The sequence below is a fragment of the Notothenia rossii genome (assembly GCF_949606895.1).
Source record: "Notothenia rossii genome assembly, chromosome: 2".
Lineage (NCBI taxonomy): Eukaryota > Metazoa > Chordata > Actinopteri > Perciformes > Nototheniidae > Notothenia > Notothenia rossii.
Window position 1 is genome coordinate 62144138 of NC_136904.1, and position 16768 is coordinate 62160905.

Consider the following 16768-nt stretch of genomic DNA (forward strand, 5'->3'; position numbering starts at 1 on the left):
GGGTGTACCAAGAAGTCAGTCAAGTCGCTTCAGCTGATTCAAAATGCTGCAGCTCGTGTACTAACCAGAGTTAGGAAAAGGGACCACATTACTCCTGTTCTGGCTGCCTTACACTGGCTCCCTATAGAACACAGGATAGAATTTAAAATTCTTCTTCTCGCCTACAAAGCCCTTAATGGGCAGGCGCCATCTTACCTTAAAGAACTCATTATACCCTATTGTCCTACTAGGGCATTGCGTTCCAAGAATGCAGGGTTGTTGGTTGTTCCTAGAGTCTCTAAAAGTACAATGGGAGCCAGAGCCTTTTCTTATCAAGCTCCACTTTTTTGGAATCAGCTTCCAGTTTGTGTTCGGACGGCAGACACCCTATCCGTTTTTAAGAGTGCGCTTAAGACCTTCCTTTTTGATAAAGCTTATAGTTAGGGCTGATTAGATTCAGCCCCTAGTTTTGCTGATATAGGCTTAGTTTGTCGGGGGACATCTTATTTCTTCCTTCTCTCTGTCTATACCTGTGTACTCTCATGTTCCGATAAACCCAGCTTCCCCAAATTTCTTTCTTTTTGGTGTCTATATACGCCGGGATCCGGAGTCATGGATGATCCTGCGGTCCTGTGTCATGGATTGCGAGTCCTGGATCTTGAGTCGTGGCTGTGGTCCTGGATCATAAGTCCTGGATGGATATCCTCGTGGATTCATCTTCCTATTATACACACATGCATTTCCAAACATTTGGACTACCTATGTTGCAAATGTATTATCTTTTCAATTTATACACGGCATCTATTGCACGTCTGTCCGTCCTGGGAGAGGGATCCCTCCTCTGTTGCTCTCCCTGAGGTTTCTCCCATTTTTCCCTTTAAACTGTGGGGTTTTCTCTGGAAGTTTTTCCTTGTACGATGTGAGGGTCTAAGGACAGAGGGTGTCGTATTGTCATACTGATATTCTGTACAAACTGTGAAGTCCACTGAGACAAATGTAACATTTGTGATATTGGGCTATATAAATAAACATTGATTGATTGATTGACAACAGGGGTGGCCAAACTTTTTGGCTCAGGGGCCACAATGATGTATCAATGTGACAGCCGGGCCGGGGGGCATTGTTTGGTTCCGTCTTGATTCATGTCGGGCTGAGGGTTGTTTTAATCTCATTCTCCCGCACGCGGGGCGACGTCCACGCGCAGCTGCGATGACCAGGGAAGAAGGGACTTTTCGCGGCGCGCGCGGCGTGTGGACAGTGGGGGATAACATAAATAAAAATTGGATCGTTGTATTTTAGACTTTAAGGCTTTTTAAGATCAGCGCGGGAACCCTGGCTCATTTATACCAATATTGGACTGGCCGCATTAAACACATCAACGGGCCGCATGTGGCCCGCGGGCCGTAGTTTGGCCACCTCCAGGCCCGGTTCTACGGGGGTGCATAAGGGTCCCAGTTGAATGTTATGCACCCTCACTTGAAAAAGAGAAGGGAGTGAAAAATATTACATATACAATAACAATAATAATAATAATAATAATAATAATAATAATAGTAGTAGTAATATGAAGAAGAAGAAGAATAGAGTTGAAAATAAAATAAACTGTAATTGTGTTCAAATATTGTGGTCAAATAACCATAGTTAATAACCCCCCCCCGTCAACGATCGCCTCCGTCTTGGTTCAAAAAAGGTTGGGCACCCCTGCTCTATATAGTCAATGGCTATCTTACTCAGGACACAACATGTACACACTACACAGCATACTATTTTAACATTAAATATTTTTGCTTTGATATCTTCTATTTTAATCTGCACATTGTGGCATACATTTTATTTTATTAGTATTTTAATTTATGTAACCAATATTCTGAAAATTCAAAGAAAGACAGAGACTTGTACATTTTGACTGTCTGCTGAATTTAGTTATACATTTTTATTCTAATTTATAACAGTTGAGGCCCAGAGGGAGGAAGAGGAGACTCAGCCAGAAGAAGTGGCAGCAGGTCCCTCAGAAGCCACCACAGGTGATGCTAGCCTTACTGCATACCCTTCTATATGGAAAGAAGAACAATATGAACAGTTCAAACAGAAAAATGAAATGAAAATCCGTGAACACAAGAACTCTGCAGCACATAATGAAGCAGTCAAGATTATTCAGACAGCAAATAAAGATATTCTTCTGAACATGAATGCGAGTAGTCAGGAGTCTGTGTTTGAGTCTACTGCCAAGGTATTCATGACAGCCTATTATGTGGCCAAGAACAACAAGCCTTTCACAGACTTTGAGATTCTGATTGACCTGCAGCATGCAAATTCTGCTGATTTGGGGCGTGTTTTGCATAGCAAAACTGTCTGTGTTGACATAATTGAGCATGTGTCATCACCAGTGTTGGGACTAACGCGTCACAAAGTAACGCGTTACTGTAACACCGTTATTTTTGGCAGTAACTAGTACTCTAACGCGTTATTTTTTAAATTCAGTAACTCAGTTACCGTTACTACATGGTGCGTTACTCCGTTATTTTTTGTATATAGTCTCGGCTCCCAGACGTTGGTGAGCGGCGCCAACAGCGAGGCGAACAGAGACAGAGGCGCGGGAAGGTATTTTGAGTGGGGGTGCTGAGGTGCTGGACTCCAGTGAACAGTATTACGGGCACTATAGAGCACGCACAAAAAAACTCCCCACACGCAAACACACAGTAAACCCGCGACTGTTACAATGAAGGCTCGATAATCAGCTCACGGCATATAGGCAGGGGTAAAGTGCTATTTTTTACGAGTGGGGAGCGGACCTCACCTCCTCTAAGGGGGTCCGGGGGGATGGTCCCCCGGGAAGATTTTTTTTAAATATTGAAGTTAAAAGCATCAATCTGGTGCACTTTGAGAGCAACATTAAGAGATATATGAATACATCTCTCAACACCCAGATGAAACACAACTGTAAGCAGATGTTCTTTTTCTTTATGGATATTTTACAAATCACTCCCCTTTCAAACTGTATTCTTGTTTTACTGCCATATAGAATTTCATAACTGTTTTTCCTTTATTCTCTAATTTTTTTTATAACTATAATGATCATATGAAGGTGTGCCGCGGAAATAATCTTTTGAATAATTTTTGACCAAACCGTTTGAGACCCACTGAGATAACTTAGACTAAAGTTAACTATCTAAACAGTCAGAGAGTCCTTAGCTCACCTGAGCCTCTCAGTCTGAGAGGAGAGCTCTCCTCCAGCTTGTTGTGTAACAAACAGCTCCGTATGTCCGTTGGTGCAGCTAGCTAACCAGATGCTAACAACACGGTGACTGCTGGTGGCACCGGTCCCTCTCTCTCTCCCCCTCTCTCACACACACTAAATGCGCTATTTCCGCACACACACAGAGCCGCGAGCTTGAATGACACAAGCACAGTTTTATTTCCATCCAACTCTCTGATTGGTCTGGTGTCTTGCCTCTGTTGCATTCACTGAACACGGGAAATTACATTCCTGCCGTCCTTTCTAGTGTCTTGATGAGGTTCTCGTAAAGCACGGTTAATGTATTATATTATTGAGGTAGAATTGTCCGGGGCTACAGAAAAAACATTCGGGGCAGGCCAAAATATTATTTTACCAACAATGTGGAATTTATTGGCTACATATTACACAGATTATGCACAACGGGAGCAGCAATAACCGTCAAATAATAATTCAGACAGGGGAGCTCCGCACCCCCTGCCTGCCGCTAGGGGGTGCTGCAGCGCCCTCAGCACCCCCCTTCCCGCGCCCATGAACAGAGATGAGAACTGTACTTAAGTACAGTACTTGAGTAAATGTACTTAGATACTTCTTGTGTCAGGGCGTGTTTGTGTTTAGTTAGCCTACTAACAATACTATCATGGCGACGGCGGAGCACAAGTCGAGTTTCTCCGCATGGAGATATGCTCACTATTTTACTTTTCTCGAGCATAAAGAAAAGAATGTGTTAGTTAAGTGTAAGTTGTGTCTTGGCGGGTCAAAGATCCTATCTACTGCTCAAAACAGCAATTCCAATCTGTTAAAACATCTGCAAAAACAACATGCTGGGACGAAGCTATTAGTTAAGACCAAAGACCCAGAGCCATCCGACGCCACCCCACCTCCACCTCCACCCAAGCAACAGCGGCTGGATTTCAACCGAGGGACTGCTAGTCAGGTGAAAGTGGATAAAGCCATTGCATGGTATGTTGTTGAACACGTGCAGGCTATTTCTACAGTGGAGTCACCCGCTTTCAGGGAGCTAGTAAGCATGATACCATGTCCGGGCGGCACACGGCATATGGGACGCAAAACGTTTTCCAACTACCTGGAGAAAGAATGTACCAAAATGGATAGCGAGCTAAAGAAAACATTTGAGGGGCTGGAATACATCTCGACCACCGCAGACATTTGGTCTGTCCACAACAGAAGCTTCCTCGGGATAACATCTCACTGGATAAACCCAAATACTTTACAACGCCAGAAAGCTGCGTTGGCCTGTAAAAGGATAAAGGGTAGGCACACGTACGATCTTATTGCTAGTGAGATTGACCACATTCACTCTTTGTATGGAGTGTCAACAAAAGTTACCTCCACGGTTACTGATAACGGCTCTAACTTTGTGAAAGCCTTTGCCATGTATCAACCGGAATCGCTCTCTGACGACGATAAATGGAATTCAAGGGAGAGGATTTAAGAGTTGGCAGGTCTCCCATCATTGACTCTGCTCAGTTCATCCGAGCAGTGGCAGACAATATGAAAGAAAGACTCTTCACAACCACAGCAAACAGAGCACAGGCCAGTGTTGCAGCCAACCGAAAAGAGGCTTATAACAGCCTTATCAATCAAATGGCAGTCCTCAACCCTGACAACTGGGACCATGACAATCCTCGATTTGGAGATAATGAGGTGAGGGCTTTGTGTGATGTCCTACATGTGAACCAACAATAGGCCCATCTTGGATTCACAGAATACAAGGCCAGTGGAGGAAGAAACATTCCCAACAAAATGAAGAAGTTGCTCATGGCAGTGGCACTGTCTCCAAGAAATGCTGACTGTGAACGGGGGTTCAGCACAATGAATAACATCATAAGCGCAAACTTACAACAATAAATGCAGCAAATCTCCTCTTCATCATTCTGTGGGACCACCATGCAGACAGTGGGATCCACTGCCTTATGTGAAGACCTGGCTGGGCAAAGGAAGAAGAGCAGCCCACTCAACAAGCTGCATGGCTCGCCGGTACACAGAAGAGGAGAGCTACTTCAGCCCTCTGTGGAAAATGTGGAAAAGTGTGTAGTTTACCTCCCTCAACATGCCTTGCTAATGGTCTGTTAAGTTTTGACACAAGTTGTATGCACAATTCGAAAATAAATAATTGACTATACATATTGTCAAGTGTTTCTAATTTCTACCCCATAAAGGCATTAAAAATGTGAAGTTTGTGTTCAGGGATGCATGAAGCTGGGGGCGGGAGGAGAACAATATGAACCAATGAAGGTCGGGGTAGCATTATAGTACCTGCAAGAAATTCAAACCACTTTCACCCCTGCTGTTGATACCCCCAAAGTTTTTTTCTTGTTCAAAAGAAGACCTTAACCTTAAAGTATTCTTTAATGTTTAAATAAAGCCTTATTAGTTTGTCTGTTTTGCACATGCTCCTGTTAATATCTTTGGATGTCCTCCACTAGCTGTTTTATTGTAGAGATCACTTACAGTATCTTCTTGATATTTTCTATTCTATATTTCTATCATTGACCTTCTAATTTCCCCTTATTTTGTATATAGGCTACTCTTAATATTTAAATGTTATCATCAAATATAACATATTCAACAAAACAATGAAATAACGTGCTTTAACCACTAGGCGGTGCGGGTCAAGTTTACCCAGTGTTAACACAATAAATTATACTTTCCAGTATAATTTCCAGTTTAGTTTATGACAGATTTATTTTGTTATCCACACATATTGTTTTGATATTTGTAACACCAAACATGACCCAGTGGTCTAGTTAATAAAACATAATAATATCAAACATAATATTACTATTACATTTATTGTGAAATTAAAACAGAACGGTAAAGAAAAATACAGTTTCAGTCTCTCGATTTGAAGCTTATGCATTGTACCATGAACCTGTATACACCTGTAACAGTCAACTGCGTGAGGAGTTGGAAAGGTAGTTTCTGAAGATGTTACAAATAACACACAGCATACAATGCCATAATACATTTGTTTTATTAGTGTAGGAAACCTATGTATGTATAACATCGTGTAGTTTTATTCATGTTTTCACATAATTGTACAGGATATTGCTATAATATTTCACATATCGTAGTTCTACACATTAATATCTGATTTGTAAAACATCACAGACTGAAAGGTATCCGTGATTTAATGGTAGCTATTGAAATTGTGATTCCATAGATTACATTACATTACATTGCATTTTGCTGACGATTTTATCCAAAGCGACTTACAATAAGTGCATTCGACCAACAAAGTACAAACTTGAAGAAAACAGAATCATATGAGTACATCAGGTTTCATAGAGCTAAAACATTTCAAGTGCTACTCAACTGGCTTTAGATAAGCCAGTCCTTTATTAGTATATAAGTGCTTTGTTAGTAATTCTATCGCTCAAAGTGGAGTCGAAAGAGATGAGTTTTCAGTCTGCGCCGGAAGATGTGTAAGCTTTCTGCTGTCCTGATGTCAATGGGGAGCACATTCCACCATTTTGGAGCCAGGATAGCAAACCCACAAGTTTTTGCTGATGGGAACTTGGGTCCCCCTCGCAGTGCGGGTGCAGCAAGCTGTTTGGCTGATGCAGAGCGGAGTGCACGTGCTGGGGTGTACGGTTTAACCATGTCCTGGATGTAGGAAGGACCAGATCCATTCGCAGCATGGTACGCAAGTACCATTGTCTTGAAGTGGATTCTAGCAGTTACCGGAAGCCAGTGAAGCGAGCGGAGGAGCGGCGTGGTGTGGGAGAATTTAGGAAGGTTGAAGACCAAACGAGCAGCTGCATTCTGGATTAGCTGCAGAGGTCGGATGGCACATGCAGGTAGACCAGCCAGGAGGGAGTTGCAGTAGTCTCGGCATGAGATGACGCAAGCCTGGACCAGAACCTGCGTCGCTTTCTTGGTCAGCTGGGGACGTATCCTCCTGATATTGTAAAGAGTGTATCTGCAGCAGCGGGTTGTAGCAGCTATATTTGCAGTGAAGGACAGTTTGTTATCTAGGGTCACACCCAGATTCCTTGCAGTCTGAGTCGGGGAAACAACAGAGGTGCCGATGTTGATTGTTAGGTCAAGAGTGGGACAATCTTTTCCCGGAAGGAAAAGCAGTTCAGACTTGTCAAGGTTGAGCTTGAGGTGGTGAGCAGACATCCACTGAGAGATGTCACAAGCAGAGATGCGTGCGACAACCTGGGTCTCTGAGCGGGGAAAGGACAGAATTAATTGGGTGTTGTCAGCGTAGCAGTGGTATGAAAAACCATGCGGGCTAATGACTGATCCGAGCGAGTTTGTGTACAAGGAGAAGAGGAGGGGACCAAGAACAGAGCCCTGAGGGACCCCTGTAGTTAATTGACAAGGGTCGGACTCGGACCCTCTCCAAGTTACCCTGTAGGTGAGGTCTTTGAGATAGATGTGTCTCCCATCACCCAAATCCCTTGACTATTCTCTCAACTCAGTATTTACATTCTTTAATTCAAAGACAATCAGTAATATATTGAAAAACTACAAGTCCCTGTCTATCAGCTGTGCACTGTTACCTATCTAGCAATTGTATCAAATATAAAAGTCAGACGAATTAGTGTTGATAGTGCAAGGAGACGTATTGTGTGAAGAGAAATTGAAGATGCTGTGTAATTGCTGATATATTTATGATCCACGTCACATATTCAGTTTCGGTGGCAGTTGTTCCAGTTTGTCCAAAAGACTTCTAATCAGGGCACTATAAATAGAGAACTACGGCAGATGTGTAATATTGAATTCAGCCGAACCGTGTATTACAATGCCGTTATGTGATGACTTTCAAAGAAAAAAGCAAGCATACTCTGAATAAATTATTATCTTCTTTTGTTTTCGGATTTCATATCGCATAAACACCATATCCCAACGTGCATTGCGGCTAAAACATCCAAATCACCGAGCTTCAATGATAGCTGAGTTTGATGTTTTATCAACTACTTTCATCAATCATAACTTTTTGGTTTTACATTCTATTGCATTAAGGCTTCATGATATCCTTCACATTAGACATACACACACGCACACACACACGCACACACACACGCACACACACACACACACACACACACACACACACACACACACACACACACACACACACACACACCACACACACACACACACACACACATACACACACACACACATACTCTAAATGTGTTCCTCCCCCCCTTATGTGCCCAATATCCCCATGTGAATCACACCTGGCACACACAAACACACACACGCACACAGAACAATTTGACACATTTCCCGCTCTTATGTGCCCATCTCCCCACATGGATCACACCTGGCACACGCAATACATGTTCAGTGTCTGTTATTTGTATATTTACTGCAGTTGTTCATGTATACCAGTAGTCTCATACAATATTTACAGTTTGAAAGGGTGTTAAATTAAATTTGGTGATGATGAATGGTTTGTGTGTTAATGTAATAGTAGTTCAAACAGGACCGGTCAAATTTGACTGCGAATACCAAAGTAAGGGTGGGGGAAACGAAGACAATGGAAGGGTTAAAACAAGACCCTATATCTCGCAAGGATAGGCCAATGCAAACAATGATTACAAATATATTACTACATGTCCACTTAAGGTGAGGTGTAGACGTTTCAAGGTAAGTTTGAGTTTTCCCAAGCTGGATAAAGAAAGTACCGGTATGTGATAAAAGAAAGGTTACTAAGGTTATTTATATTGCACATTTCCTACATGAAGGCATTCAAAGTGCTTCAAACGGAGATGCTAAGTCATTTGTGATTTTAACATAGGTTCACGGTAAGGGCTTGATCATGGCATGTTTATGTAGCCGTATCTTGCTATAGGGTGTCTTTCCCATGCGTTTGAACTTCTGGAGCGTTTTAACTTGTTGACTTCCAGCCCGCTGCCTTCACTACAAGTCAGCTCCCACGCAGGCATCCACATAGGCGCCTCACACACAAGTTAAGTGGGAAGAAAAAGAGTGGTAGAGGGAGGGACTGTGAAAAAGGGATGAAAAAACAGCAGTTTAGAGACATTAAGTGTCTATGTGAGCATGCCCGAATGTTCCTCAGCTCAAGAGACAGGGCACAGAGAAGCAGAACAGCAAATTATGACAGTTCAGAGATGAGCCCAGAGCTGTCAGCAAAAATGGAAATAAAAAGGGCTGTGAATGGCCCCGCCGCAAGTCAAAGTGACAGCCATGTAAATAATATTGGGGGAATATGCTGCAATTTAGGCATAATTTACCCGGCCCCTACCCAACCAGTGGGGAAAAAAACGAACAATTTGTCCTTTGAAGGTTAAAATGAACATTTCTGTCTTCCAGGAAGAAAAGGCCTGTGTGACCTACAGTAAAGGCACTGTGAGGAGAGCCTAAGCAGGCCCGTGCACTTCCTGCCTGGCCCGGGCTCTGAAAATCATTACGCCACCATCTGTCTGTCATGACCTTGGCATATATACACTTCACATTTATGACATTTAAACGGAAAACAGATGCAAAGGGCCTTTAAAGAGAAGTCTGATCCACCACTCGGGGCTAATGGCTCAAAAGTGTGAATGGTGCATAAGAGGGGCCTAACTTTGCCTGCTCCAATAAGCCGTCAAATGGAAATACCATACAGAGCTGGCGTCATTAAGAAGACTTGAGTTTTGTTTTGTAGTTTAGGACAATACTTCCCCAGTCTTAGAAAGGCACGAGAAACCAGCAGGGCCTCCTGCAATTATTACTAGTTGCATAATAACACACGCACACGCACACGCACGCACGCACGCACGCACGCACGCACGCACGCACGCACGCACGCACGCACACACACACACACACACACACACACACACACACACACACACACATGTATATGGTGCATACATAAACACAGGCCAAATATATATGTATAGGCTATGTATTAGAAAAATAAATACAAAATAAATAAAATATAGATATAACAAAAAACGATGTGCAGTATAATATGACAAAATACTCTGGGTGACACATTTAAATAACATAATGTGCAGTATTGTTATGAGAAGTGGAATGCTTTGTATGAAGGTAGATATGGTGCAAAATGCGAGAGCGTGTAAAACCTGATGTGAGCACTTGCAGAAAAAAAATCAGTTTGTGTGCATGCATTTACACTTGTATAAAATATCCACGTAACTGTGAACCAAATGTACACTTGTATAAAATATCCACGTAACTGTGAACCAAATTTGAAGTCACAGAAGAAAAAAAACAGTTTTGTAGCTTGTAGAAAAAAAATGAACTTAGTGATGAAATGTTCACTTGCAGAAAGATACATATTTTTTAAATATATTTTCCATTACAACTGCAACTTGGTTATTACAACCTCTCAAATCAGTCATTACAACTTGACGAATCTGCTCTGTGGCAGTATAAATCGACGAATCTGCGGTCTTGACTTTTGCAACACTTCTTGCGATAAATGTGTCGCAAAAGTAATTTTCACCTGTAGATGTGGGGGGAGGGAGGGGGGTTGGAGCGAAGGGGCGGAGCTATCAGAACGACGAGGCTTGACTGCGGGGCTAACGGTTGTGTCGCTACCAGTCCGCTGACATGGCGAGTCAATCAACGGTAAGTTTAGCCCATTACTTGTCCAGTATTACTTTGAATATTATTATTGTGATTGAGGATTAAATCCGCTTTGAAGACCACCGTTTTATATCGTGCAGTTTAGCGGCAAAATAACGTCAGTTAGCCAGCTAACGCTAGCTTTGTTGAGTTTATGCTAGCTAAACAAGTTGTGGTTGTAGTCTACAGCAGTAATTAATATATTGTAGCCTAGTGCTTTGTCACTAACGGTTGATAACCGTTTATGAAAATGAAACCAATTGAACTGTACTGAAATAAGGACACGTTTTATAATTGTCTTGGGCTCCTGCTGTGTTTTTAAAGCCTTTGTAAAACTGCTAGAATCCACTTCAAGACACTGGTACTTGCGTACCATGCTGCGGTTGGATCTGGCCCTTCCTACATCCAGGACATGATTAAACCATACACTCCAGCACGTGCACTTCGCTCTGCATCAGCCAAACGGCTCGCTGCACCCGCACTGTGAGGGGGACCCAAGTTCCCATCAGCAAAAACACGTTGGTTTGCTATCCTGGCTCCAAAATGGTGGAATGAGCTCCCCATTCACATCAGGACAGCAGAAAGCCTACACATCTTCCGGCGCAGACTGAAAACTGATCTCTTTCGACTCCACTTTGAGTGATAGAATTACTAACAAAGCACTTATGTATATACTAATAAAGGACTGGCTTATCTAAAGCTAGTGGAGTAGCACTTTGAAATGTTTTAGCTCTATGAAACCTGATGTACTTATATGATTCTGTTTTCTTCTAGTTTGTATCTTCTTGGTCAAATGCACTTATTGTAAGTCGCTTTGGATAAAAGCGTCAGCAAAATGCAATGTAATGTATGACACATTGATAGGTTTTTAATGTTAAGAAGCCCTGAGACACAGTTTCGTGAAAAAAACAGGTTAAGAAAGAGTCTGTTGGGAACATTAAACATATAATTCAGAGATGGTGTTTTCAACCACTGTATGAGGCTCACGCAAGTAAAGCTACAAGAAGAGGATACAGCTCATCTCAGTGGAAAAAAATCAGTTTTGCAACCATTGTATGAAACAAAGGAAGCGTTGTTAGAGTGGCGAAGTCACGCCCATCTACTTCCGGTCCATGGGACCTTATTTCGGAACAATTATGTATTGAAGTCAATGGAGAGAGAAAACTTATCTTTCGACCCCGTTTGAATTGTACCATAAATTACACATAATGATGTTTGTCAATCTTAAAAAATAATTTCCATGTCAAAAAAGTCACAGTTTGTCGTAAAACTTTTGAAACATAAGACTATTTAAAATACGCAACTAGAAAGACTACAAATCCCAGAGTCGCGTAAGTGATGTCACTCATAACTGATGTCATAATTGTTTTCCTCCACTAAAATAGAGATAGCTAAGATAAGATAACTTTAACAAGATGCCTGTGTGCTTAGTACCAGGTTGTTATCATACCAGCAATGGGTCTTGCTCGTTATTTCGCTTCCCGTCTGATGAAAGGACCAGGAGTAGCTGGATCAAGTTAGCTACCTAGCTAGTAGCAAGCGCGTTAGTTAGCATTACAGCCGGCTTAGCCTTGTACTTTTTATTAGCCTTAACATGAAGTAACATTAAGTAACCCAAAATGTTAAACAGTAAGATTAGTAGTCATATTTCGTGAACCCTTTGAAGAGTACTGTCACACCGGTGTGATCATTCTATAATACACCATTTAAGCCCGGGGGAGAAATGCTAACGCAAATGCTACATTAGCATCGGCGATCTTTTCTACTTCATGCTATCTGCACAAATGGTTGACATTAAATATTAAAAACACCAGGCAGTTCAGAGAGAATCAAAGGAAGGCAGACAGGCAGCTTTGCATGACAATCTTCTGGACGTGTTTCATTGTGGTGATAGTGAGGGTAGTCAATCCCTTTTTTGACAAGACAATAGTGATGCCCATCCAACAACGTGTGTTGTTGTGCAAGAGATGTAGTTCATTGAGAGTTTCACACAAAAAAATGTGTTACTTCACAGTTTTAAGACAGGTTTTTTTTTGTTTTGACTTGCAAAATTATCTTTTAAATTGACAAACATCATATGTGTAATTTGGGCACAATTCAAACGGGATCGAAAGATAATCTTTCTCTCTCCATTGACTTCAATACATATTTTTTCCGAAATAAGGTCCCATGTAGGTCCACCAGAAGGGGAGGGACTTCACCACTCTATATCTCTCACAGGCTCCGCCCTCTACTGGACTCTATGGACACTACCTTATCATGCAAGCATTCACCTACTAAGATTTCTATAGACGTAGCCAGCCCCGGGGCGGGCCTACCTGAATGCCCGTGCATCACACAGTATAAAAGGAGGCCTCGCCTTCTGACTGTCATCCTTTTCTCTCACAGCTGAGGGCTTGTCCCCTAACACAATGTCATGGGGAATGAAAAACTCAGCTGTGTGTTAACAAGGTGGATGGACAGGACGCTGAGACGGGGTTATTCACTCCAGTTTTGCAGGATCCCACCTCCATTCAAAGGCATGTGAGAGGTAAATCTATCATCCCAGGAGGAGATGGGTTTCCTCTCAGCAGAGATTCAGGCCCTGGTGCAAAAACAGGCGGTGTCTGTTGTGCACCCTTAGCACAGAGAAAATGGTCTTTATTCCATGTACTTCTTGGTTCTCAAGAAGACAGGGGAATTCCGACCGATTCTAGATCTCCGCAGCCTGAATCGGCAGATTGCCTGCAGAAAATTCGGCATGTTAACTATAAAACAGTTACTGGAACTGGTGCAGCCAGGTTATTGGTTCACAACCATCGACCTCAAAGATGCATACTTTCATGTAGAAATTGCTCCAGAGCACAGAAAGTATCTGCGTTTTGCCTTCCAGGGGATAGCCTACGAATACAACAGATTAATGTTCGGCTACTCCCTATCCCCACGCATGTGCAGAAAATGTGTGGCCATTGCGCTCCAGCCGCTGCTAGTCCATGGCATGAGAGTTTTATTTTACCTGGAAGACCTCATAATCATGGCTGGGTCCAGAAAACAGGCAATGCACTGCACAATTGATCCTGCACCTAACCAAGTTGGGCTTTGCGATCAATTGTAAAAAGAGCACCCCCATACATCAACAACAGGTGTTGTATTTGGGAGTGGTGCTTGATGCAGGCGCGCTGCGCGCCACCCTGTCAGAGAGCAGACGTGCATCCCTGCTTCAGGCGGTTCACAGGCTGCGACAGGGGGCAACAGTGACAGCTTTGACTATCATGCAGACTCCGGGTTTCATGGCGGCTGCTTACATTGTGGTCCCGGTCGGGTTACTGCATATGCGCCGCCTGCAGAGGTGGTTCTCCAGCCTGCGTTTAGATCCCAAGAGGCACAAACAATGACAAACAACGACCCCCCCCCCAATTCAGTGGAGGGCAACCTCCGGTTCTGGGGGTCCCCGGAGACCTCCTACATCACAGTGTAAACAGACGCGTCCAGAACAGGATGGGGAGGGACCTGCCTGAAGAGGGCTATAGGTGGGCGCTGGTCTCTAATGGCGCATTTCCAATACAGCACGGAGCTCGCTTTCAGCGTTCCGAGCCGGGCGGGGCTCGTTTTTGGTTGCGTTTCCACTTAGCGTAGCACCGGCTAGCGGGTACTATTTCCAGATTTTCTGGCCCCATAAAATCGAGGTTCTTTCCGGGCCAGCAAACAGGGCTGAGTATGCTGAACTAGTGACGTCAATACTCTCGACTGCGGATTGGTCAGAGAGAATCGTCACAATCGTTGCGCGCGAGATAATCCCTAGCGTTGCATATATCTAACAAAGCTTGCAACATTTTTATAAACAGAGGAGCTACAAAAATGGCAAGAAAAAGCACGCCGTGGTCAGTTGAAGAAGTGACGACGTTCCTCCATCTGATTGCGGACGACAAAATCCAGCGGGAGCTCGACGGAACAACTCACAATTTAAAAGTGTTTCAGAAGGTCTCTGCACTTTTGTCCGAACGCAGATTTTTGGGGACTTTCCTGCAGTGTAGGCAAAAATAAAAAAAGTTGAAGAGTGAATATCACCTAGTCAAGGATAACAACGGCACGAGTGGTGCGGGTAGGAACAACGGGAAGTGGTTCGACCTTATTTACGGCCATAGACCGGCTAACGTTGTGAGGGAGGGAGGCCAACTGCCTTACTTAAGTCCCTGCATGGAAAGTTTTTGCTAACGCTCTGTTATTTGCTTGAAAGCGTTGTGTGCCTATCTATTCTAAAGCTCATTTCTAACACTCATAACAAAGAAGTCTATTTTATCCTTACATTTATGTTCGACAACCCATGCTTTTATGGAGCCCCGAAGAGCTACATAGCTAGCTAAGGCATTAGCTAAGGCATAGCATTAGCTAGAGCTATTGTTTGCTAACACCATATATGCCATTGTTTACGTTCAGTTTTCTTTTTCTAGAGTTGTTGTTGCTATTTAGTATTGTGCTGCAGTAGTTTGTGGAATTAACAAGTCATGTTTCTGTTCTAGATGATTACATTGGGACTAACGAGGAGGAACAGTCCCAAACAACGGGGGATGGCAGTGTTCCGTTCTCAATATCAATATCTGAAGAACAGACCCCAACTTGACCAACTCGACCACCAAAAGAAGAACAGACACTAACTCGACCACAGACCCCAACGTCGAGTGCCAGCGTGACACTGCATCCTGTGGTTCTACAGTAGGTAAGAAATGAGGTACGAAATGACTGGAATTGTGACTTTTTTTAAACTTTAGATCATCCATCGTCAGTTAGTAGAATAAGCTATACCACTGTGTGGAAATGCTCTGTTAAAGTTAAAGTAACTAGCTAGTAAGCAGCTAGTACAATTGTGTGTGACATCCTATCATATGCATATATTTATATTCATTATCAACAGGCTGGACATAATGTAATTCACTTTCACAACCATTGTAAACATCTAGGGCCATAACTTCCTTTAGTTCATCATGTTGTTCTGTTTATACATGTTATTCTTATATCCTTGTGTGACCTGTACCTGTCCTGTGTTTTTCATTCTTATTGCTAATTGTTATTGCTATAATCATCTTATTGTCACCCAGGCAAGAGGAAACGAGGAGGACAGGATCTGGCCCAGCAGGAACGGCACCATGAACAGAACCTGGCCCAGCAGGAACGGCACCATGAACAGAACCTGGCCCAGCAGGAACGGCACCATGAACAGGACCTGGCCCAGCAGGAACGGCACCATGAACAGAACCTGGCCCAGCAGGAATGGCAAATGGCCCAGCACGAACGGCACCTGGCCCAGATGGATCGGCACTTTGACCTGAGCTTAGCGGCTGCTGCCCGGACGAGGGAGATGGATGCGACCTTGAGAAGGGAGGAGGCCACTCAAGCACAGTGGTGTTCGGGTCAAATTGACCCGATTTCCATTTTCAATGAATAAAAAATATAAAAGGATATTTTCGTTCAACCTGAAACTCAATGGCCGGGGCTTATTTTTTGTGAAGGACATGTGGAATTGTTTTTATTTTTTTCCACTTGTGAAAAAATGCCCACCCGCATTTATGTCCTTCATAAGAGGTTCGGGTCAATCTGACCCGGATACAATACCAGGACAGACAGACAGATAGAGAAAAACACACAGAAACACACAAACTAAAGACACACACACACGCACGCACGCACGCACGCACGCACGCACGCACGCACGCACGCACGCACGCACGCACGCACGCACGCACGCACGCACGCACGCACACACACACACACACACACACACACACACACACACACTGTTTGATTCTGTTTTCCCTTGATCTTTACCCTTTGTAGTGTGCGTCAGCTAAATGCAATGTGATGTAATGTACACAAAACTATCCTAGAACATTATAAACATTTTAGATCTTCCAGAAATGTATAAACATTTTACATTTTATTGCACTGTCCCCCTCGCACCTGCACGCCGGAGGAGGGACAAAACAGAGACATAACCTC

At 43.2% G+C, this 16768-nt stretch overlaps 1 long non-coding RNA gene across 1 annotated transcript; it reads left to right on the forward strand.

The window, feature by feature from the left end:
• The first annotated feature begins 10754 nt into the window (after positions 1-10754).
• On the forward strand, positions 10755-16114 carry LOC307030288. The gene is made up of 3 exons (XR_013805606.1): positions 10755-10798; positions 15295-15491; positions 15871-16114. It is a non-coding gene; the product is annotated as an uncharacterized lncRNA (long non-coding RNA).
• Positions 16115-16768: the final 654 nt, after the last annotated feature.